At 28.7% G+C, this 21281-nt stretch overlaps 1 long non-coding RNA gene across 1 annotated transcript in view; it reads left to right on the top strand.

The window, feature by feature from the left end:
• The first annotated feature begins 1018 nt into the window (after positions 1–1018).
• LOC145313885 (uncharacterized) overlaps positions 1019–21281 on the top strand; it is a 33807-nt gene continuing 13544 nt past the window's right edge. The window contains exons 1-4 of the long non-coding RNA XR_013877543.1: positions 1019–1119; positions 4613–4655; positions 14875–14927; positions 17592–17663. This is a non-coding gene — a long non-coding RNA (uncharacterized LOC145313885). The remainder of the gene's footprint in view (positions 1120–4612; positions 4656–14874; positions 14928–17591; positions 17664–21281) is intronic.

Genomic DNA, 21281 nt, shown 5'->3' with positions numbered 1-21281 from the left:
TTTTCTTTGGATGGATTATGGTGTCTGAATTACCATCTTGTGTAGAAATTCTATTGTTCCACATACAATATTAGACTAACATAAAGATAATCAAACAAACACTTCTATCTGTATGACAATTCTATAGAAATTATGCTGGAATTACGATGATATTATTACCATACCAAGAAAGAATTTTTCTTCTCTTTTACTTTAGGTCAGGTTAGGTTTATTGGGTACAAGGTAACACCGCAGTATGAGGATACTATAGGTATAGGCCCACGTATTTAGGGCCTATCTGCAGGCGTTAGGCGTAAAGAAAAAAGAAGAAAATTATAAGGGGGATTTTCGTGATGCTCCCAGAGTTATTTGTTAAATTGTACATTGAATCAACTCTAATGGCTTCGATTTAAAATTAGATAGTAAGCACCTATCCCACTTTTAAAATTGTAAAAGTATGACTAAGAATTATAATTAAAACAAGGAACACAACATCCATAAAGGTGATCTTTGAAATAAGGAAGGAAGGACAAACGAACAAAAACTCTTGTAGAAAATCAGCACTTGTTATCCTAGGATTCATCCTTTCAAAATTCAGATGGATAGGATAACTATAGCATACCAAAAAAAGTTAAAAAATCAGCATGTTTCAGATGCACGTATGAACTTTCTGGTAAAGTTTCTACGCTTCCTAAATAGTACCTAAACACTAGTGGCGAGTAAAACTTACTTGATAATTTAACCTTTTAGATATTTAATTTTCCACAAATGCAAAAAGGTTTATTTTCGAGCCTAAAAGTTTTCATCAGAAAACCTGAAAGAACGACGCAAAAGCAATTGAGCGCGTATTTTCTAACCCATCTTTTAGAACATTACATTCAGGCTTTCTCCTAAAAAGTATCCTCCTACCTTCCCCTTTTCCATCTAATTTCTTTTGTTTTTTACATACCCAACATTATTAAGGCTTTATTATTGTAAAAATAGAGGGGGGGGGGTGTAAAATATTGCGCCGGGGCGCATAAGCGCAAAGTATTAGAGTGGTACTCCTCTGCTATGTGCACAGTTTAAGTTTGCGTGCTGAATAGCTCACACACACACGTTTCTCTTGCATATTCTACATAATACCAGGGAGCTTGTTAGGAATATAACCAATTTAATACAATTTTTTAGACGCGAAACGTGATTCCTGTAGTAGTTAGGTATGATTTAGAAAGCATAGCAAATCTATTATCGTTACAAGAATGTCCGTATGTCTATCTAAAAATTATTGATTTTTAACTTTGTGTGATATAGTTATAATGTTCATTAGATTTTTATAATTCTGATTCCTATTACAACAAGGTACAATGTTATAAGCAAAACACCTTTATAATCAAGGTCTAATAATGTAAATATGTCATTGAACAGTAGGTTTGCAACAAATTTACCTACACTTTTGTTTACACTTATACATTTATTTCCTGCTTGTTCAGTTTTAGCATTTTACAAGTGATAAAGTTCTTTTGTCGTAACGTTTAACAGCTTCGCTTTTATTGATGTTGTCATCCTTGTTTACATTTGTGTATATGTATGTAGTTGTTTTTACCTTTTTCTTTCCGGAAACAAGCAGTTTTAATTAGGCTTACATGTTTCGGTTTACCAGTTTTCTATATGTCACCAAATTTGTCGTAAAGTTCAAAAATGATATGCATTTATTTTTTAAAAAGCTTTATAACCTATTTGCGAATTAATTTTAGAATGTATTTTTCATTTTTCATGTTCTTTGTAGTCTCTAAAAGTTTTAATATCTATGTACCAAAAAAAAGCTTAATAAGCTTAAGCTAATAAGAGATAATTGAAATTAAAAATTTAAATGTAACTTAAATTGCCAGTAATTTATCGTTTTTTTTTAAATAGTAAAAAATATGTAAAAAGATATAATTACCATCAGGATTTTAAATAATTATATCTTATTGTTGCTGCGCTATTCATGGAAACACTATTCCTTGTTATAAGGAATATTAGAGCGATCTGTCAAAATTTGACCTAATGTACAAAATAACCGCGAAAGCCCTCGGCTTTAAACATAACAAATTTACCAAATTATTAAAAATCTAAATTTATTCTCGCTTCGGGCAGGTTCTTCCAGGGATCTAAAGGGATAAGACAATGGCCGATAAATTTATGTACATCCCCAAAGATTATTCACAAAATTACCCATTCTTTAGACTACAATTTATGGTTTAAAAGTGTGGACACTCGATTTAATAAACCAACTAATCAAAATTCAGTAAAAGTCCCCAAAGTTGTTAAGCCAACAAATAAGAAAACTTTATTATAAAACTTTGGATTTAGTGTAATAAACAGCACTATGTCCCCTCCCTCCCTGAGTTCTTCTGAGATTATTAGGCTAATTTTCCCCAGATTTATTGCTTTCTTTGTTTTGGGGGCATTTGTAATTGATAGATGGAGGTGATTAGTACTTTTGCCACCCATCAGTTTTAATGCTTTAAGCAGACTGTTTTTTTAGCGCAGATTAAACAAAAAATTAAACAATTTGTTCCTCTATATTTTTATATTTTAATTAAAGTTTTATAATATACTTCAAAGTAAATCAGTGAATTATTATCTTATTGAGGATATTATTATGGTTCCAAAATAGATTTTTAAAACCTTCCCAGACCTATAAGAAGTTTTACTGTAAAGGAGAATAATACCAATAACCAATAGACTGACACTCTGTTACTTTTAAATAAGGTTTAAGATTAGACTTTTTAATTTGTACTTTATAAAAAGTATATTCTGTTTACTATAGCGTGATTAAAATTAAGAAAAAGAACAATCTAAAGCCATATAATTACAATGTTAATGATAAATGTAAATTTTGTAATCTATCATTCAACTCCTGAGTTGTTGGGATATCCTAGTTTAAAAAAGTGTATGAATTTAAAATCCTAGATTAATTGTAGTTCTCTGTAACTAGACTTCAGGGTTAAGAGATATGTTAATGATTTGAAATTGTTATTATTTCATCCTAAAGGGTCTATCTTTAAGATTGGGATTTAAAAAAAAAAAATTACTTTTACCGGCAGTTATTATTTCTATTACCTACATTTAAAAAGAAAATTTTTGCAGCTACAGTGTGTTAAGTAAAGGGCTGCTCAGCTGCAGATTGTTTACTTAACTGCTGTTTTCAAATTGGATGGCGACTTAAAGCTGCTGCAGCTGCTTTAAGCAGTCGTATTTAAAACCATTAATTAAAACTAAATATTGTGCTTTAATCAATATAAAAAAATAAAATGTATATGGATGGTTAATGTTTATTCCCAGCCAGTTAAACTGGTGTTAATTGTATGAATTTTATTCTATTATTTGTGGGAAACTGTTAACAATACATAACTTTTCAGTATGGCTAAGAACTGGTTTTAATCCTATAGATATTAGTTGGTTACAAAGCCATACTGAAAATTACTTTTCCCTTGATTCTTGACTAGACATGGTTCATAAAGTTTTAAAAGTCTCCGCATTTTTTCATTTGTTTTAAATTGTTGGGTAATCCTACATTTTTTGAATTAATTTTTAAATTCCTGCTTCGGTGAACTTTCATTTTGCTATTCTAAATTAAACTATTTACATAACAACTGGAATCATTTTTTCCAGTATAGCGACAATCCGATTTATATCCGCTGGATTAGAAATGGTTCTTAGCCTTACTATATAATCGTGTATATTATCTTATTATAGACAATTTTTCACGTCGTATTTTCCCCCACGGGGCTAACAAAAATGGTTTTAACTTATGATTTTTTATTTTAATATCTGTGGAAGACTGTCTATAATATGATGCGATAAATAACTATTAACTTATCCTGAAAAAAGCCTAAACAATTGCCGAATTGATATCATATATGCCACAAGTTTTCCAAGTGAAGTTATTACTAGAGAATTATATATACTAGAGGGTAGGATATACTTATAGAGCTACAACGCAGTTTAAAACATTGTTTCTCATCCCATAAGTCCCAAATTGATTACGAAAGCATCGTAATTACTTAACTTTTCAATTTGCATAGTTTTATAGTTTTATCAGGGAAGGATAGGACAAGGGTGAAAAATCTACATTTCAATCTTTCCCCCAATCATTACAATCTACCAAAAACAGCATTTCGCATTAAAATATTATCCATTATCCAATCCCTGGATTTCCATGTTTTTTTTATGAAATTTACATAATCCGTTTTAATTAAAATGTTATTACATCGAAATTGTAAATGTAGTTTTTATATTTTTTTCTGCTTAAACATAAACATTTTATTGTAATTTTCTTTGAAAAAATAGAGTTTTGTTTGCAGATTCTCTGTAACTAGTGTCTATCCGTGTGTTACGAAGTATTTTAATCCGACTAACTAATTAAATAAAACCTGATGTTAAATTGTTGTGCACGTCAACCCTATCTATCTTTCATTAACCGATCAATGTATCCCTAAAATAGTCTAATGAAACACAGATATTGAGTAATAGGAAAATTGATTATAAAAAAACCTACCCCTTGTTCTAATGTGTTAATTTGTAGATATGCGGGTAGATTATTTGTCTCCCTTCCTGAATTAAATCCCCGAAAAAAAAGAAATAAAATTGGTTATACCCTGTGCAGATAAACCAACATGGCCCGATTCAATATTGCTGCTCTTCTCTTGGTAAGTTCATTTTAATTTTCTTTCAGAGATGCATCAGATATCTAAATTAGTATATTTTGGCTTTCTTATTTGTTAACTATCTTATTTAATTTCTAACCTATAAGGATCATAGCAAATGTCTGTGCACACCACAGGCATTTTTCTCTTCGAGATTATTTCTGATTTCCTTTTTGCTAAACCAGTTATAAATAAAGATTGTGAAGTTATCATCTATCTAACGTATGCATGTGCTGAAAGCTTTATAAACACAATCTCTCAGTGGAAGGCATAGAATTTGTGTAATTTTTATTAGAATTTGTTGTTTGTTTCAAAATATTTTTTTATTTACAGAAGGGGTAATTTTGATTCTCATCATTGAGGATTTACTACAATTTATCGTCCATTGTCTTATCCTCTAAGATTCTTATTGTTTATCAAAGGCAACAATATCAAAAGAAACATTTAAAGATTAACAAGGAAAATTTTGTTCATTAGTTGTGCAGCAACAACAAGTTATTTATTTGAAGGAACACAAAACCTAAATTTGAATTTATTTTTCATTTTATGGAAGGAGAAGAAAAATGGATATAGAATATACGTGGATATTATGACAGGGGAAAGATTACCATCAATTCAAGTTGCAAAATGGACATCACTTATTGGTCATAAAGTAGGAGGGGAGGGGATGGGGTAGAGGAGGTTTGACTTTATTGAGTGCATGATTTATATTCTGGTGTAAGATCTAAATAATAATAAATCCATTGGAATAAAATATCTGACAGCTCTATTTTGTTTGACGGACATATCCTAGTTTTAGATTAGCTGTGCTACAACAAAACATATTTGAGTATCTTGTTGCGAATTTCTTTGCAAATTAGGTGATGCTGCAAAAATCTACAGATGAAATAATTCCTAATCATTTTACGTTTCGTTGGCCATATTTTGAAGGTCGTAATGTTATAAAGGTCTTCTTATGTTGCCATTTCGATAGCTAGCATCGCCCCTAGCACCTAGGATCTTTACCTAAAGAAGATAGCTAAATACCTGCCTGGACTAATTCAAAACTGCCCTAAAAGGACAAACGAACAAAAACTCTTATAGAGTGCAAAACATTTATTTAAAGGTATGCTTAAATGTTATACGAATCATTATGCAAAGTTTGAAATCGATAGGACAATTTTAATATGTCTAAATTTATTAAAAGATATATCTGTTACGGACAAACGTAGGTACGGACGGACAAACTTTTAGAGGAGCTTATATCCAAACAAAACTAAGCATGTAAAACTTTTTTACTTTTTCTTATCACAACTGAAATGTTAAGTGGTGGATCGAATTTCCTCCTTACTCAAAAGACCCTAAGAAGAGTTTCTAAGGTAGTAGCCGCTACAAAAATACAAAATTATCTTTAAAAATAATTGTGCTTAAAAAGTACTTAAAGTAATTCAAGTTGAGTAAAACCTAATAAAAATTTAAGTTTAGTTTCTCTCTTTTTTGTTAAAATAATTTAATTACACTTCTAATTTTAATTTTACGATGTCGCTCTGTCTGACGTTCAAATAAATTTGAGTAATTCAATTTATTTTATGTTTCTTTGTTCAAATCATATTTGACCTCATGAAAAAAAAAACTTCTTAAAAGGGCAACAACTTTTAAATGCATTTAATTAAAATAACAAAAAATCCTCTTTCGATGGTCAAAAAAAGCTTAGGAGCTTTCCTTCAAGATCCCTATCGAGCACTTGCGGTGTTGTAACCCCGCGGAACCTGTTACCTAACTAACAAACAAATTAAACTACAATAAAGATATAAAAATATCAATTATCCTATTATATAAAGTAGTAAGCTTTTTTTGTCTGTTCCAAAGGATCTCGCTAACCGCTGAACCGATATTGTTCTCCTTTACAATGAAGCTTCTTATAGGTCCTGGGAAGGTTTTAAACTATTTTTGGGGAGGGTGTCTTCACCCACCCCCCAAAGAAAAATATTTTTTTTTACTCTTTGTAAAATTTAAAATGAGATGAGGTCGAGCGTTAAGTGCCCCTAGAGGCTTCTAGGGGGCGTAGCTGCTAGTATGAGAATAAAGGATCAGGGGTATCAGTTCTAGCCAAGGTACTTTAAGGGAAAGCATCAAACATTGTTTTTTAACATAAACTTTTTATATTTATTTGATTTATTTAACCTTAATCCCACACATTTATACAACTGTAAAGACATTCTGATAATCTTTTAAAAGCAAAGCTACTACATTAAATATCTGTACGTTATTCCATCAAATCTCAGGATTCTTGTAGCAAAGGTATTCCATACTTAAAAGGTCCCTTCATAGTTCATTTTTAGACTCCATCGAAATGGGATTTTATGGATTTTTAAAATTGATTTATGTAAATTTGTCATAATAAAAAGAAGGTATTAAAGAATTGCTTTTTTCAATAAAATGAACTATATTGCCCTTTTTGTTTGGACATAATTTTGCTAGTATTATTTTTCTGCTATTTTGTAGGACAACCAAATAAAATAATATCTGTTTTCTTTAAAAGGACATGATCACGACTTAATGTATATAGCAGGCACAATCACACTTCTTCACAGCGAACATTTTTTGTCCTTATTTTCGTAGGTAAGTGACAACGTCATTATGTTGATGACAAGTTAGGTCTTTTTTATTTTTAAATATTGAATAATCAGATATGTTATTATTAAAATTTCGGATATACGGAAAGTGTCATGTGTGAAGTCATAAAAATACTTCTGAAAAGAAAGGATGATGGAATTTAGAATATTTTATGACGTCACACATCACACTTTCCATATCTTCAAAATTTTAAGAAAAAGACTAAGCATTAAAGTAAGAATGATATAGCTTCGCTTTTACAAATGATGTCATCCTTGTGTCATAATAATAATTCATACAACATATGCAAACATGCTTTATTACAGGTGTAACTGCAAAAAGGATAAAATTGACATTTATAAAATTTAAATAATTAAATTCTTTTATATTTTTAATTTCATATATTTGTCCAATTTAATTCTTTTGAATTGGCGTATCTTTATTTTATAGTTATTGATTAGCTTCCCTAATAAATAGAATTTTTAACATACTTAAAATCTTTTTTACAAAATTTTATTTTATATATTTTAAAAAACACCATTTCTATGCCATCCATATTTATTACATGTAATAACTCCTCTTTTGAAGCTTTATTTTATACAGGTTAATGGTTATTTCAAAGTACAAAAAAGAGTCAATTTATTCTATTTTATCTAATTTCATTACTTTTTATTTTAAAAATGGCAGAAAGCATATTTTGACATAAAAAAGTTATTATTTTCTTTTCCCATATATTACATGCATTTAATTTTTGGATATATTATATATATACATTATATATTATATTCATAATAAAGATAAACTAGCAGCGGACTAAGATGATGATACACCCTTTACCACCCCCCCCCCTCCACTGGCTGAACAAACTGACCAATAGATGAGTTCCATATTAGTAACCTAAATTGACGACTATTTTTCCCCTGTCATAATATCCACGTATATTTTATATCCTTTATTTCAGAATAAACACCATCTACTAATTCATGTAAAGTGTACAACACCCAAAATGTATAGAGATCTAATGATGATTTATACTTTGAATTTTTGCTTCAATAATGGATGTAAAACATACGTGGATATTGTGACAGGGGAAAAATTTTCGGCAATTTAGGTTGCTATTTCCCCTGTCATTTATTGGTCAGTTCATTCATCCAGATATAGGAAAAATGTGCTAAAAAGTGTAGGGGTCGTTATCATTGCTTGCTACAAGTTTCACTTCAATAGAGTATATGATAATATGGTGTTAGGTCCAAGTAATAATAAATCCATTGTTCAATATAAACCATAATATTGCCCACAATATTAATGATTATGGATAACGGTCATTAAAATGCGCTCATGTCCTTAAAAATGCATTTTAATGATGGTTATTTGTTTAAATATTACTATTAAATACTAAATTTCTGATGTTTATACATTAATTGTTCATAAAAAAATCATTGAGCAGCATTTTTCTTTGTTAATAATTAGACAGAATTAAGGTGGGTCCTATTTACTGGCGGAAAATGTTGGCAAAATGAAAAGTTGATTTAGAATACTTAAATTTTATGATTTTTAAAACCAAAATGCAGCTGACTAGTTGGGTAAAGTAGCAAAGCTTCTCAAAATTTGTGCTAAAGTAATCAGTTTATATTTAAGCTTAAGGATTTCATTATTATCAGGAACAAGGATTCTGCCAAACAATTCTAAGTGAAAATTTCCCCACAACCAACTTCCATCTTAATCCCTTTCTTATCCAATCCCTTTTAGTTAAAGCACAAAACAATTTTTACGCCAACATTACGCCACTAAAGTATCAAAATTTTCACCAATTTCAAAAGGAATTAATTTGCTGAATAACAAGAATATGGTATAACCAACAAGCAAAATAAATCTAAAATAATATTTGGGGGGCAAATGGAGAGGTCGTCAATTTTACGATGTGTTGCCCCCTAACGACAGCTGAAAAACAGGTATAGGTTTTGTGATTATTTCCTGAATTAATTTCGTTATTAGAATATGTATTACTTTATGAACAAAATTAAGAACACTTACTTAACTTTCAAAACTAAAATCATGGACCATCCCAAATATTTTTACCAAAAATTAAAGTGAATCATCATGAAGGTAAACGTGACTGTTTTTAAATTATTTTGTTTCTATGTGACAAAATTAATGAATTGGCGGATTTTATTTGCATGACATTGATAATGAAGCTTTTCTATTCATTTAACCTATTAACCTTTTCATAATTAAGTTTAATTTTTAAGTAGCCATTATGACAGAAAATCAATAAGCGAAAAACTGCCTTACTTAAATTTTTTAAAATTTATTTTAACATAAAAAGGAAGGGGGTGATTCTATGTTCAACAAGGCACTTTGAAGGAATAGACAATTAAGTTATAAAAGATTTCACATATAGATAGATAGACGAAGATAATTTTAAAAATGCTAATCTTCAAAATATAAGTACAAAATGATTAAATCTGTAATAATATAATCAATTTTCTCTGATTCATAAAATGAAATTTCTCACAAATTAATAAAAAAACATTCTAATTAATATCAAAATTAATGAATACCCATATTTCAAAAATATGCAAATTAGCTTTTTTGACACAAAAATTGCATTCATAATTATAGGTAATTAAATGATTAGTAAAAAATGTAGTTTTGTATTTTTTTCTTACTCAGACATCATTCATAATTAAGATTGGTAAATTTTAAAAACTAAAATTCATTGTTTCACATTCCATTATTTGGATTTATTTTAAATGTTAATAATGCACTTTTTGCATAGCATAGTTTTAAAAAAAATAATATCTGCTGAATTAGAACTGGTTTTCAGAAATCCTTAAAAATCATGTATCGTATCGTATTATGGATAATTTTCCACGAAAAATAAAACAAAAATCATATTATCAATACCAACACTGGAATTAATTTAATAATTTTTCATTTTACTCTCCGTGGAAACCTACCTGTCTATAAGACGATGTGATAAATAACTTGTAATTTTCAGGCTAATAAGACCGACAGACTATCCAACCATATTAAAAGCATCATACCAACATTTTATGATGATTGTTAGTTAGGCTACCTTCTTTATAACTTTTTACTATAGAAATAAAGGTTTATAATAACTGCTATTAAATGTAAGTGTCCATACAAAATAAAAGATTTTAAAAATTCACAACTTTAACTGTTTAAAAATATTGCGCACAGCTGGCCAAAAAAACGATAACCTCCCCACCTATCCACCCCATTTTCCACATCCCATCCCCTCCTACTGGATGAACGATCTTACCAATAAATGCCATATTAGAAACAAAATTGATTACAAATAATGTCTTGTAAATATTTCCGCGTATCCTATATCCATTCTTTTAGCTATAATAGTTAAAGTATTTTTGAGATAGGTATGCCTATACCAGAATATACAATGAGAATTTTTGTAATTAATTGTATCTTAACTGTTTTGTGAGAACACTGAAGGTTGTAATTTTTGCAATGTTGTTAAGTAGAAAATATGTGCAGTAAAATCTCTTTCAGGAAATGTAAAATGTGCAAAAAGCTTCCTATGAGCTAATTATCAACCTTTTTAATTTAATGCCTTTAAATTTCCTGCAGTAAAGTTTTTGACATTTAATTTTATAAGAATACAAGGAATACTTGTTAAGGCAGATTCGGATTTTTTAAATTTCTTTTTTGATTAAACATCACAAGAAAGTTATAGGAATTTAACAGTATCTTCTTTTAAAATGAAACTAGTACCTTTGCTCCTAGCATTAAGTGGTAACCGATTGATGTCAGGAAAAAAGCCTAAAACCATCCCTAGACATTAGAAAGCTTCCTTAAAAACAACAACCATTTCAGACCATTCTTTTCCGAGATCTTGATCTTCAGTAAAAAAAAAAATACTCTATATCATAGGATAGGATAGTCTAATATTTAAAATTTGATAGTACTTTTTTTACAGTACAGAAAGATCAGACCATTAAATATAGGCGCGTTTCTCCATTTTTTTTTGCTTAAATCTGATAAAATTGTTTGATTTTACAAGATTTTAGATTTTACAGAGCTGTAAAATAAAGTTACGCAAATATTCAAACCTTGAAACCAATGTCTATGGCAACACAATGGTTTGAAATGGACAAAATTTTAATGTTACTTCTTTTCCTTATCATATTATAATTCATTAAGGGTTTATGAATCTAAAAAAAGTTTTAAATTGGCTTTGAATTTCTAAAAAAAATTTTAGTTAGGTCCCTTCATTAGTTCATGAAAAGTATAATAAAAATTTATAATAAAAAAGGAAATTTGGCAAAGATAGACCAATGTTCATCATGATACTTAGTGAGTCTCAGTTGTAAGCAGAGAATTATATCTTCGATTTTAATATTAAAGGTTTTTTTATGGTTATTCTAAAAGTTAAAATTGAGTTGGTTTTATTTATCTAAAGTCTTAAGATATTGGGAACTATGGAGTAAAAAAAAGTTGACTGAAACAATTAGATTAAAACCCAATACAAGTCACTGTTTGGTAGTAAGTGACCGTAGAAAATCCTTGAAGCAACGTAATGACAATGGATATATAATATACGTGGATATTATGACAGCGGAAAATTGACATCAATTTATGTTGCTAACATAAAACTCATTTATTTGTCAGTTTGTTCATACAATAGTGGGGGAGGGGATGGGGTAAGTGGGTTTCATGGGGTTGTCGTTATTTTACTTTATTAGAATATATGAAAATCTGTTTTAAACTTCTAACATCCAAAAAATAATATATCCATTGTAAAGACACAAAAACTGTGGCAATTGAAGGAAATCTAATTAAACTAAAGAAATCTACGTTTACAATTCTACATGATTTTACAACCTAATTGACTTTTAGTTAAAATATATTTTAACATGTTATTTAGCTTTACATTATTATTTTAAAAATCTCAATCTTTAAGCTATTATTTTGTCATTTGGAGATAAGGAAATTGTCATGTGTGACATCATAAAAATATGTCTAAAAGGAAGGATAAATGGGAAAGGGATCCCCTAAAAAAGAGATAAATTTTGGCTATTTTCATGACTTTACACATAAAACGTACCGTATCTCCATTATTTTTCTTTTTTAAAAATTTCTTCCTTTTGAAATCTATTTGTGTTTCTAAGGTTATTTTACTTTTGTTCAGTGAAAGACAAACAAGTATAAAATATTCATGAATGACTTTAACAGCTTTCTTGACTTTATTTGTCTACAAATCCCTGTTAAACTTAAAAGCATTATGATATGTCGACAAACATTTTATTACTTGTAGCTCAAAATTAGCACTTATAATCTATATTTGGATTTTATGTTTTATTTGTTGTACGTTAAGATCTCGCTAACGCTAACTACTGAACTGATTGATTTTATTTAGGTCAAGGGTTGATTTAGGGTATTTTATTTTTGATATTATTCTTGGGAATATTGAAGACTTTTTACCAACAACCCCAATCCCCAACCTCGAATATAAAACCACTAGCAATGCATGGTTGTATTCGTATTATAGAATTAAATAAAATTTAGTGCTTACTTCTAATGCCATTATGACTACTTTCTTATGTTGATATAATACTAGCACAGAAGGTTGACAGGGATAGTTTCTCAGGAAGTGTCTCTGAGTCACAGTTTTACTACAAATAAATAACAGGGATAGGGATAAACCAATTGAAGAAAAAATATTTTGCCACAATCTTATTCAAGTGTCTATAATATTTAGTGTTTACATCTGTATCTATTGTATAAAGAAGTAAAACTTCATCGGTGATAATTAAGAAACTGAAATGTTTTAGAAAGAAGCTTTCAACTTTTCTTGAGATGTTATATCCTTGTCGCTTGTACATATTCACCAGGCCCTTTTTATAGGCTTTAGATGGCTTTAGATATTCATTGTCACGAAAGACTAAACTATAACAAACCATCTCAAAATTATAGTTTCTAAAGTCCAAAGTAAAACTTAGGAACCCCAACTACTTCGCTATAGCCTATTTGTATGAATTGGTCTAAAAATTCCCACTTCACATGATTAACTCTCATTAAAATCTTCATTCTGATCTATTAGCTACATTAAAATCCGGTTTATGATTATTCTATAAGAAAATACTCTAATGTTTAAAAATGAATGAATGGAAAGGGAAGTTATGAGTCAGAGATATTCTAATTCGGCAATCACTTCAGAGAAATAATTTAATTTTCTATTTCTGGTGAAAATGGTTTAAAAATAGAAAGAAAAGGTTCTTAAACGAACCGAAAGACATACATCATATTTCTTTTATTTAATTTTGTGGGGTAGCACATATTTTTGTTTTAAAATAAAAAAAAACAACTTTTTAGATTCTATATTTAATCTTATATTTTAAACTAAGCATAAAAAAGAAAAGAAAGACAAACAATTAACAAAACATATTTAGATAAAAAAAACTAACAAATTGAAGATAAATTTAAAAACAAAACTAAAGTAATTATAATAAATCTAATTCTACAAAAGTGTGACGGACATATTAATAAAATAAAATGTACAGTTATCATAGATTTACAAAAGAAATATGATTCTTAACAGTTTTAATAGATAGAATGATAAATATTAAGAAAAAAGATCGTTATGCTTTGATAACTTTAAATAATATATAATTTTTAATAAACAATATCATCTTTATGAAGCGCAGCTACTCTGTAACTATGTATCAAAGTGTGAAGTTTTTAACCTTTACTTAACCATTCTAAAACCTTACATAAGCATATAAAATACATTTCATGTCTTTGACGTTCTTTTATGTGGTCCCGATTTTTAGTTTCTTTACAAAAGTGTCGTTACCTTGTTGTTGCTGCGTTGCTTATGGATATAATTTTCCTAACATAAATCAAGTATTTGTATTTCATGTTTTTATGAAAATAGTTCATACTCAACTCAAATAACTTCCTTCTTAATATGCATAGAGGAATCACAATATATGAATTATTTAACAATATTTTTCTCGTATTCATTCGAATCCGGTGGATAGGAACCGGTTCTCATCCATACGAAAAAACTATGTCTAGCATCGTATTATATCCAGTTTTCTACGAATATAGAAATGTACAATTATAAGATTAAAGCCGTTTATAATACGATGCGAGAAATAACTATTAAACAACTTTAATTAAAATATTACTTTAAAAAAAAATATTGTTGTCTTATAAACTGTACAAACTATAAAATAGTTAGAATAAGTACCAATAGTTAGATCTTACCAAGTAAAATTAAGTTTCATAAGTCATTAATACAAGTTTTTGAAGAGAAATTTTAAGTGACTTTTTGTTTTCTTATGTAAAGCATTATTACATTAAAAATAAAAGAAAATTTCATCTTGATAACACCTTATCTTAAATATTTACACCTCTTGATTTCTTTCATACGTACGTACTTTTAAATATTCTTTTTTTTAGTAAAGCTGATAAAAATCAGTTAAATTAACAAAGCGAAACTACTTTTTAAGACATACACTAGTTAGTATCTTTCATTATCATTACTCATTTCTCTTTTATATAGCAATGCAGACTATAGATTTTATTGTTCTTGGTTTCCTCACCGAAAAATATCTGCTGAATAATGATATATTTTGTTCAGGTTGTTTTCTGTGTTCTGCAATTAACTCTTTCCATGCCACATCTTCAGAAGAGGTAAGATACATAGACGTCTTTTTACCCCCTCCCCTAAAAAAAATCTTGAATTAGATTTGATGTATCTGCTTTTGGCGACTTTAACGGAAATAAAGAAAACGTCGTTTTAATGTTATTACATTTACATTTAGCCTTAATAGTAAATACAAATTAAAACGTTGTTATAAGCGTAGAACTTCTTTGAATATGCCAAACTTGAGTATTTTGCTTTTTAAGCAATCATATGTTCGTTAAGACTTGGTATTATGTTATTATTTGTTTCAGTATTTAAAGAATTATAACTCAATAATTATTTTCCTCAATTGTCTAATTGTGAAATTTTTAGTTTCCTCATATGGATGATTTAAATCCTTGTTAACGTATTGATTAATGTGAGTTACTAATTCTTTTTTATAACAAGAAAAAATCTTTTCTTTAAATCAAGCTGCTCATCAATTTAGAAAGTTAGAAGATAGATTTGATAATAGATTGTATCAGTGTTAATTAATTTTTCCAAGATTTATATATAGATAATTAAATTAAATACATCAATCAAAATTTAAACAATGAAATCAAATTATGGTTCCTTATTTAATTTCAATATACGGCTAGATACATGAATAGATTTATAAGTATTGGGAGAGCTATTTCATACATAATAGATCTCTAAAAGATAATAATTTCGTTTCAATAGAATGTTTTTAACGATAAACCTTACTTTTAAACTCAAAAAAAATGTAATTCCATGCTGTTTTAAATGAAGTATTCTAAAGCTAAGATCCCGATTATATTTATATAATTATATAATTATATATTAGCTTTCCCAGCGAACAGTAATCTATTCGCGAATCTTACCGATGGAAAATTTCTTTTATTTTCATAAATATGATAGTAAAAATCAGTGATTTATTATATATTTTTGTTTCCCTACAATTTTTTTTTTAGTTTTTCGATTTTATTCTTAGGGCATTAACCTCTTTTTTTATAGCTTCCTAACAAAATGATATCATTGTAAGCGCTGCTTTCTAACTGAAATGTCCTTGTTATATTGATTGTGCAAAATATAAAGAATTATCCTTGAAAACAATGCAATGGTACAAACAGTGGAAATTTTGCAACATTTTTTCCATAACTTCTAATATTTTTTTAGCAGCACAGCAAACTTTATACTTTGTACTGGGTGTTTGATTGTTCGATTATTGTTTACTTTTGTTTGATTATACTGTTCACTGAATATGTAAAAGATTTTCGAAGTTTCCCCCAAAGTGCCTTTTGAGTACAGAAGCCCTATTCCGGCCCCTCATTTTTTTCTAACTTGGAAAGACCTTTGTTTATTATGTTATGTCAGGTTATGTTACGTTAGTTTGGGTACTCAATGGCCCCGCAGGGGTTATGCATATTCATTTTTATTCATGTCAGAAGAACGTTATCTTTCTATTGCTGCGCTTCTTATTGAAATTATGTTCTTTTATATTTCTAAGGAGAATATAATGTTAGTTTTGTTGTATGACAGCGCAATTTTATAAATATGCGTAGCGTCTCTACAATCATTCTCTACATTTAAAAACATAAAGCAATTTAATATCAAAGAACACATTTGTTCCAATTAACATTGTTTTAATAAATTTAATGACTCTATATTTCATAATGATGATATTCAAATTGCTTAATTTACTTTTAATTACATTTCTTTTTCATGCTTTAACATTTGTTTTCAAAAACTCATAAAACGTATTTTTTTATACAAATGATTAAATATGCTATTTTATCAGTTTTTAATAGTTCCTCGTATATTTGACATTAAAGTAAAACAATAGAGGAGGAAGAGGGTCAATGTGTCCACACCCCGTGGACTCTGTGCCGATTTTCAATTGGGTCTTTAAATATCAGCCATTAGCGTCGGTAATATTAATACAGCTAAGTCTCCACTAAAGAGCATAAAGCAGTTTGCAATTTGCTACACGAAAAGGTCCCCAACACTGGATCCAGGTATTTGTCTGGGTTATACATCTATATTTAAATATTTTTTAGACGATTAAACGCTGAATACAAATTTTCTAATCAATTGCAATAAGTTAATTAACTAGTAGCTTTCCGCCGGACAAGGGATAAAAAAAATAGTTGTTAAATGTTGTGATTTTAGTTGTGATTGTTTTGAAATGTTTGTCATAATATTCCCATGAATTGTGGAATATATTCACAAGAGAGTTAGTTATGCTGTTGCATTGTCTTGTTTTAAGAGTTTTGCAATATTAACAGTGTTGCTAATGAAACTTATCCTATTATCCAAAGTAGTAAAGTTTTTTTTCTCAAATAACTTAACCGATTAAGTTCTCCATTTTATGGAAGCCTTACAAAGGCCCCGAGAAAGTTTTAGTCTATTGTGGTTGGATGGTTTTGGGCTATTTTACTTATTTTACTGCCTTCGTCCACTAGATGCTAGGAACACCGACTTTTTTTATGAATACAATATAGACTTAAAAACCTTTCCCTTTTGAATACGGAACTAGGTCTTTACTTTTCCTAACTTTTAAAACTTGACTTAAATCTTAAAAACAATATTTTGATCAACAACCTTTGAACTATCTTATATACGAAAGTAAAGTTTCAATAGATAATTTTAAATAAATTATTTAGCCTTTTTAGGCACTGACATTTTTTCCTAATATTATTACAATTTTTCAGGGAAGCTATGTCTGACGGAGATGGTGAGTCTATCCCCGCTTTCTACGGTTTCTATGGTAGCCCCATCTATAGGTAAATTTTTTAATTTTAATTTTGTACATTTATTTTATTTTTATATTTCATGTTTTTTTGTGTTGCCACATAGTAAAAAGAATTTGCCTGTAAATCCATTTGTTAGAATGTCAATATATCAAAGTCAAATAAGTAAAGTGAGTTCTTCTTGTTGTTAATATATTGATTTCAAATTTAAACAACCTTATGAGATAGTCGCATTATCTTTAAAAAAAAGTTATAGGGATTGTTTGCAAATTTATGGATGTTATTGTTCTAGTTGAGATCATAAACAAATAATAGAAGCAAATTTGCAATGTTAATGATAATATTTAACAAAAAGTTAACCAAAAATAATGACAAACATACAGCGTAAACCTAAACCAAATAATTACCCTTATTTTTATCAAATCACTATTAGTTTATTTATTTCCGTACAATTTTTTCAAATCATTTGTAAAAAGTTGTATTTAAACTTGGCATATGACTTTCATTTTTATAAATTTGAAAAATAAGACAATTTTATTGTTAATTTTTTTCTAGAAAATCTTTGCAATAGTGCTAAATTTGATATACTATAACTTTTATGGGAATCTTGTTTTTAGAAATGCTACTTCATAATATTAAGCTTAATGTTGTGTTAATATTAAAAGGAGTTGTTATATAGTTTCAATATACTTGAAGTTGGTATATTATCAGGAAGTAAGGGGATATTTGACTGTAAATTACACTGGTTCTGGTTTTATAAACATGATATCTCAGTGGTTGGCTTTAAAACTTTGGGTGCATTTATTCAATCGTGATTAGACTGTACTTTTAGTAACCACTAAAACTTTTAAAGACAGAATGAGTGTTAAGTTTATCGCAATTGAGGACGTTCAGTCATTGTCAAACCCCTTAAGATCCTTGTTGTATGTATATTATGCAAAAAGGAATTTATCAAAGGTTTTTAGGTCTTTCTTGGCTATGTTCCTTTCTATATTACTTGTCCTTGCTTTGGAAAATTATCCAGTTTCTTACGAAATAAAATGTTAAAGTTCAAATAATTGTAAATATCAAGTGTTCCTTCGAGGAAAATTCTTGAATAACTTGGTGGGGTTCTTTTTATTGCAAGTTGAGCAACTATAACAAACTCGTACTTTTTATTTTCTAGAAGGCGGCGGGGGTGGCTGTTTTAATCGGCCTTACTTATTGAATTGTTTATAACCTATGGAAGATCTCTAAATCAGTTGTATTATCCTTGCAAGGCCTTGATAAACTCTTTTCTGTTTTATATTAAAAGCTTTTATTTTTCAATCTCTGCACAAACCTCTAACATTGTCGGCCCCTAAATATGCACATAAGTTTCAGCCTACATTTCTTAATTTATTCTTAGAATCTAAACTAAGGAAAGCTGTCTTAAATCTGCACGATCCTCCTAAGAACTTTCTATCAAAACCACAAGACAAAATATTTAAAACCATTTTAGCCGCTTTAACTCTGTTAGGCCTTCCTAAACCCTAATCTAAATTACTATCTTTATAAATTTTCCTCCACACTCAAACAATGGAAAGGAGATGTGTTGGGGTGGTCTACTTACAAAATAAGGGCCTTTGCAAAAATTCTGAAATCTTGAAGTGCAACACTTCATTTGCAAATTTCTTGTCTTAAGTCTCACTTATAATGCGCAATAAATATACATCTTTGAGACCTTTATGTAACTCAAAAATTATCATATTTATACTGCCTATAAAAATAACGTCATACAATTCAAATGACCAATGCTGGGCCAATACACGGACTAAATTACCAATGGAAAGCCAATATAAATCATATTGACTAATAGTAGGCCACTATGACGTTATTTTAAATAGGCTCTATGAAAAGCTTCTTAGTTGGTGAAATAAAGCAAATCCTATAAAGGAAAGATGATGTTTTAAGTGAAACAACGTTTTGTAACTCAAATTTTTTTTATTTTTAACTTAAAGTTTTTATTCTCATTGCAATCTCAGAGAAATCAAAAGTTTATTCGGTTTTTAAGTTAATGGGGGGTAAATAGCCTAAAACCTACTAAGCTTCCCCTTCGGTTCAGTGGTTTATGGGTTATTACTGAACAACATACATACACACACACTTAATATATAGCATTAGAATAATTTGTTACTAAAACCTCTCCATAGTAACTATAGGCATCTTCATGCAAATTAAATTAATTGACTTTATTATTATATTTAGCAAGGCATTATGATGTAAGCTTGTAATAGAAAGACAATGGGGCGTTGGTCTAAAGAGGCCCTCCATATATTGTGGGTATCGAAAGAGCAATAGAAATAAGTATTCTACGAGAAAAACTAGTTTTGTTCATATAAAAGTAAAATAGAAGGACAATATAAGGACTCAAATATCCTAAGTTTAAGGATTCTGTGAAAATCAAATGAAAATCTTTTGGAATTCATCCACTAACGTTATTAGCAGACGTACGGATGAAAACAGTATAGAATAGATACTGATTGGTCACCAAAATTACCACAAAAAATAGCCGTCTAACTTAAATAGCAGTCGAAGAAGTCGTGTTTTTTTTTTAATTGTTCACATAAATCATAACTGCATAATCATAAAAATCATAAAAGCAAAACTGAATTCCTAAATATTTTTCTAATCTATATCTGACTTTGTCTTTTTATAGTAATTTTACCAATCTAATCTTGATATAAATGTCTAAACACGAAAAAAAAGAAGACAAAAGAGACAGAAATATAATTTGGAAAAACTATGACATAATTATAATATGCCTTAGTAACTAACCAGGAAGGAAAGGGACACTAGTCCCCAAAGAATTAGATAACGTTTTCTGATTTGTTGGCTTAACAACTTTTGGGGCTTTTAATGAATTTTGATTGGTCGATTCATTAAGTTAAGTGCCCAATCGTTTAAACCAATAATTGTAATCTACAGAAGATTTTGTGTATAATTATTTGGGATGTACAACATACATCAATTTATCGGCCATTGTCTTAAGATCCCTTTAGATCCTTGATTAGTAACACATATTTACAAGGATATATAGGAAGTTCAATATTAAACAAAGACAGTTATGCCCAAAAGGAGCGCAACTATAACAAATTTTAAAAAGTATAGAACTTATTTGTAGAATAGTTGCACATTTTAAAAATAAAATCAAAAAATTTTTACATGAAAATGTTTTAAAGATTGGGTATTTAAGCTATGTCTTATATAGAACAAATGGAAGGAACAAACGGACAGAGTGAGTTACATATCAGATGCTTTCTTGTCACAACAAAGAAAAGAAAGAGAGGGAATACAAAAACTCAAATCAAAATGTTAACACACACTGAATTATAGAGTAGCTTCGTTACAAAAAAGAGAACCACTAAACTTCAAAGTTAGTTAAATAACATAAAAATTAGATAGAAAATCATGATTTCATATTGAAAAGTTAATTGACTTCAAATTGAAATATAAAAATTTTCCAACAATATTTTTAACATTAAACAAGGATTTGATGATTAACTTGTTTTATGTTATCCTGCAAACTACATAAGCCAAGTCCACGCCCTTGTAATGGATATAGAATATACGTGGACATTTTGACTGGGGATGAATAGTCATCAGTTAAGATCGCTAGCATGGGCATCACTT

The sequence above is a fragment of the Acartia tonsa genome, chromosome 3, assembly GCF_053477335.1.
Source record: "Acartia tonsa isolate MP-2025a chromosome 3, ASM5347733v1, whole genome shotgun sequence".
Taxonomy (NCBI): Eukaryota; Metazoa; Arthropoda; class Copepoda; order Calanoida; family Acartiidae; genus Acartia; species Acartia tonsa.
The sequence above is the reverse complement of the archived record's forward strand: the minus strand, read 5'-3'. Positions and strand labels throughout refer to the sequence as shown.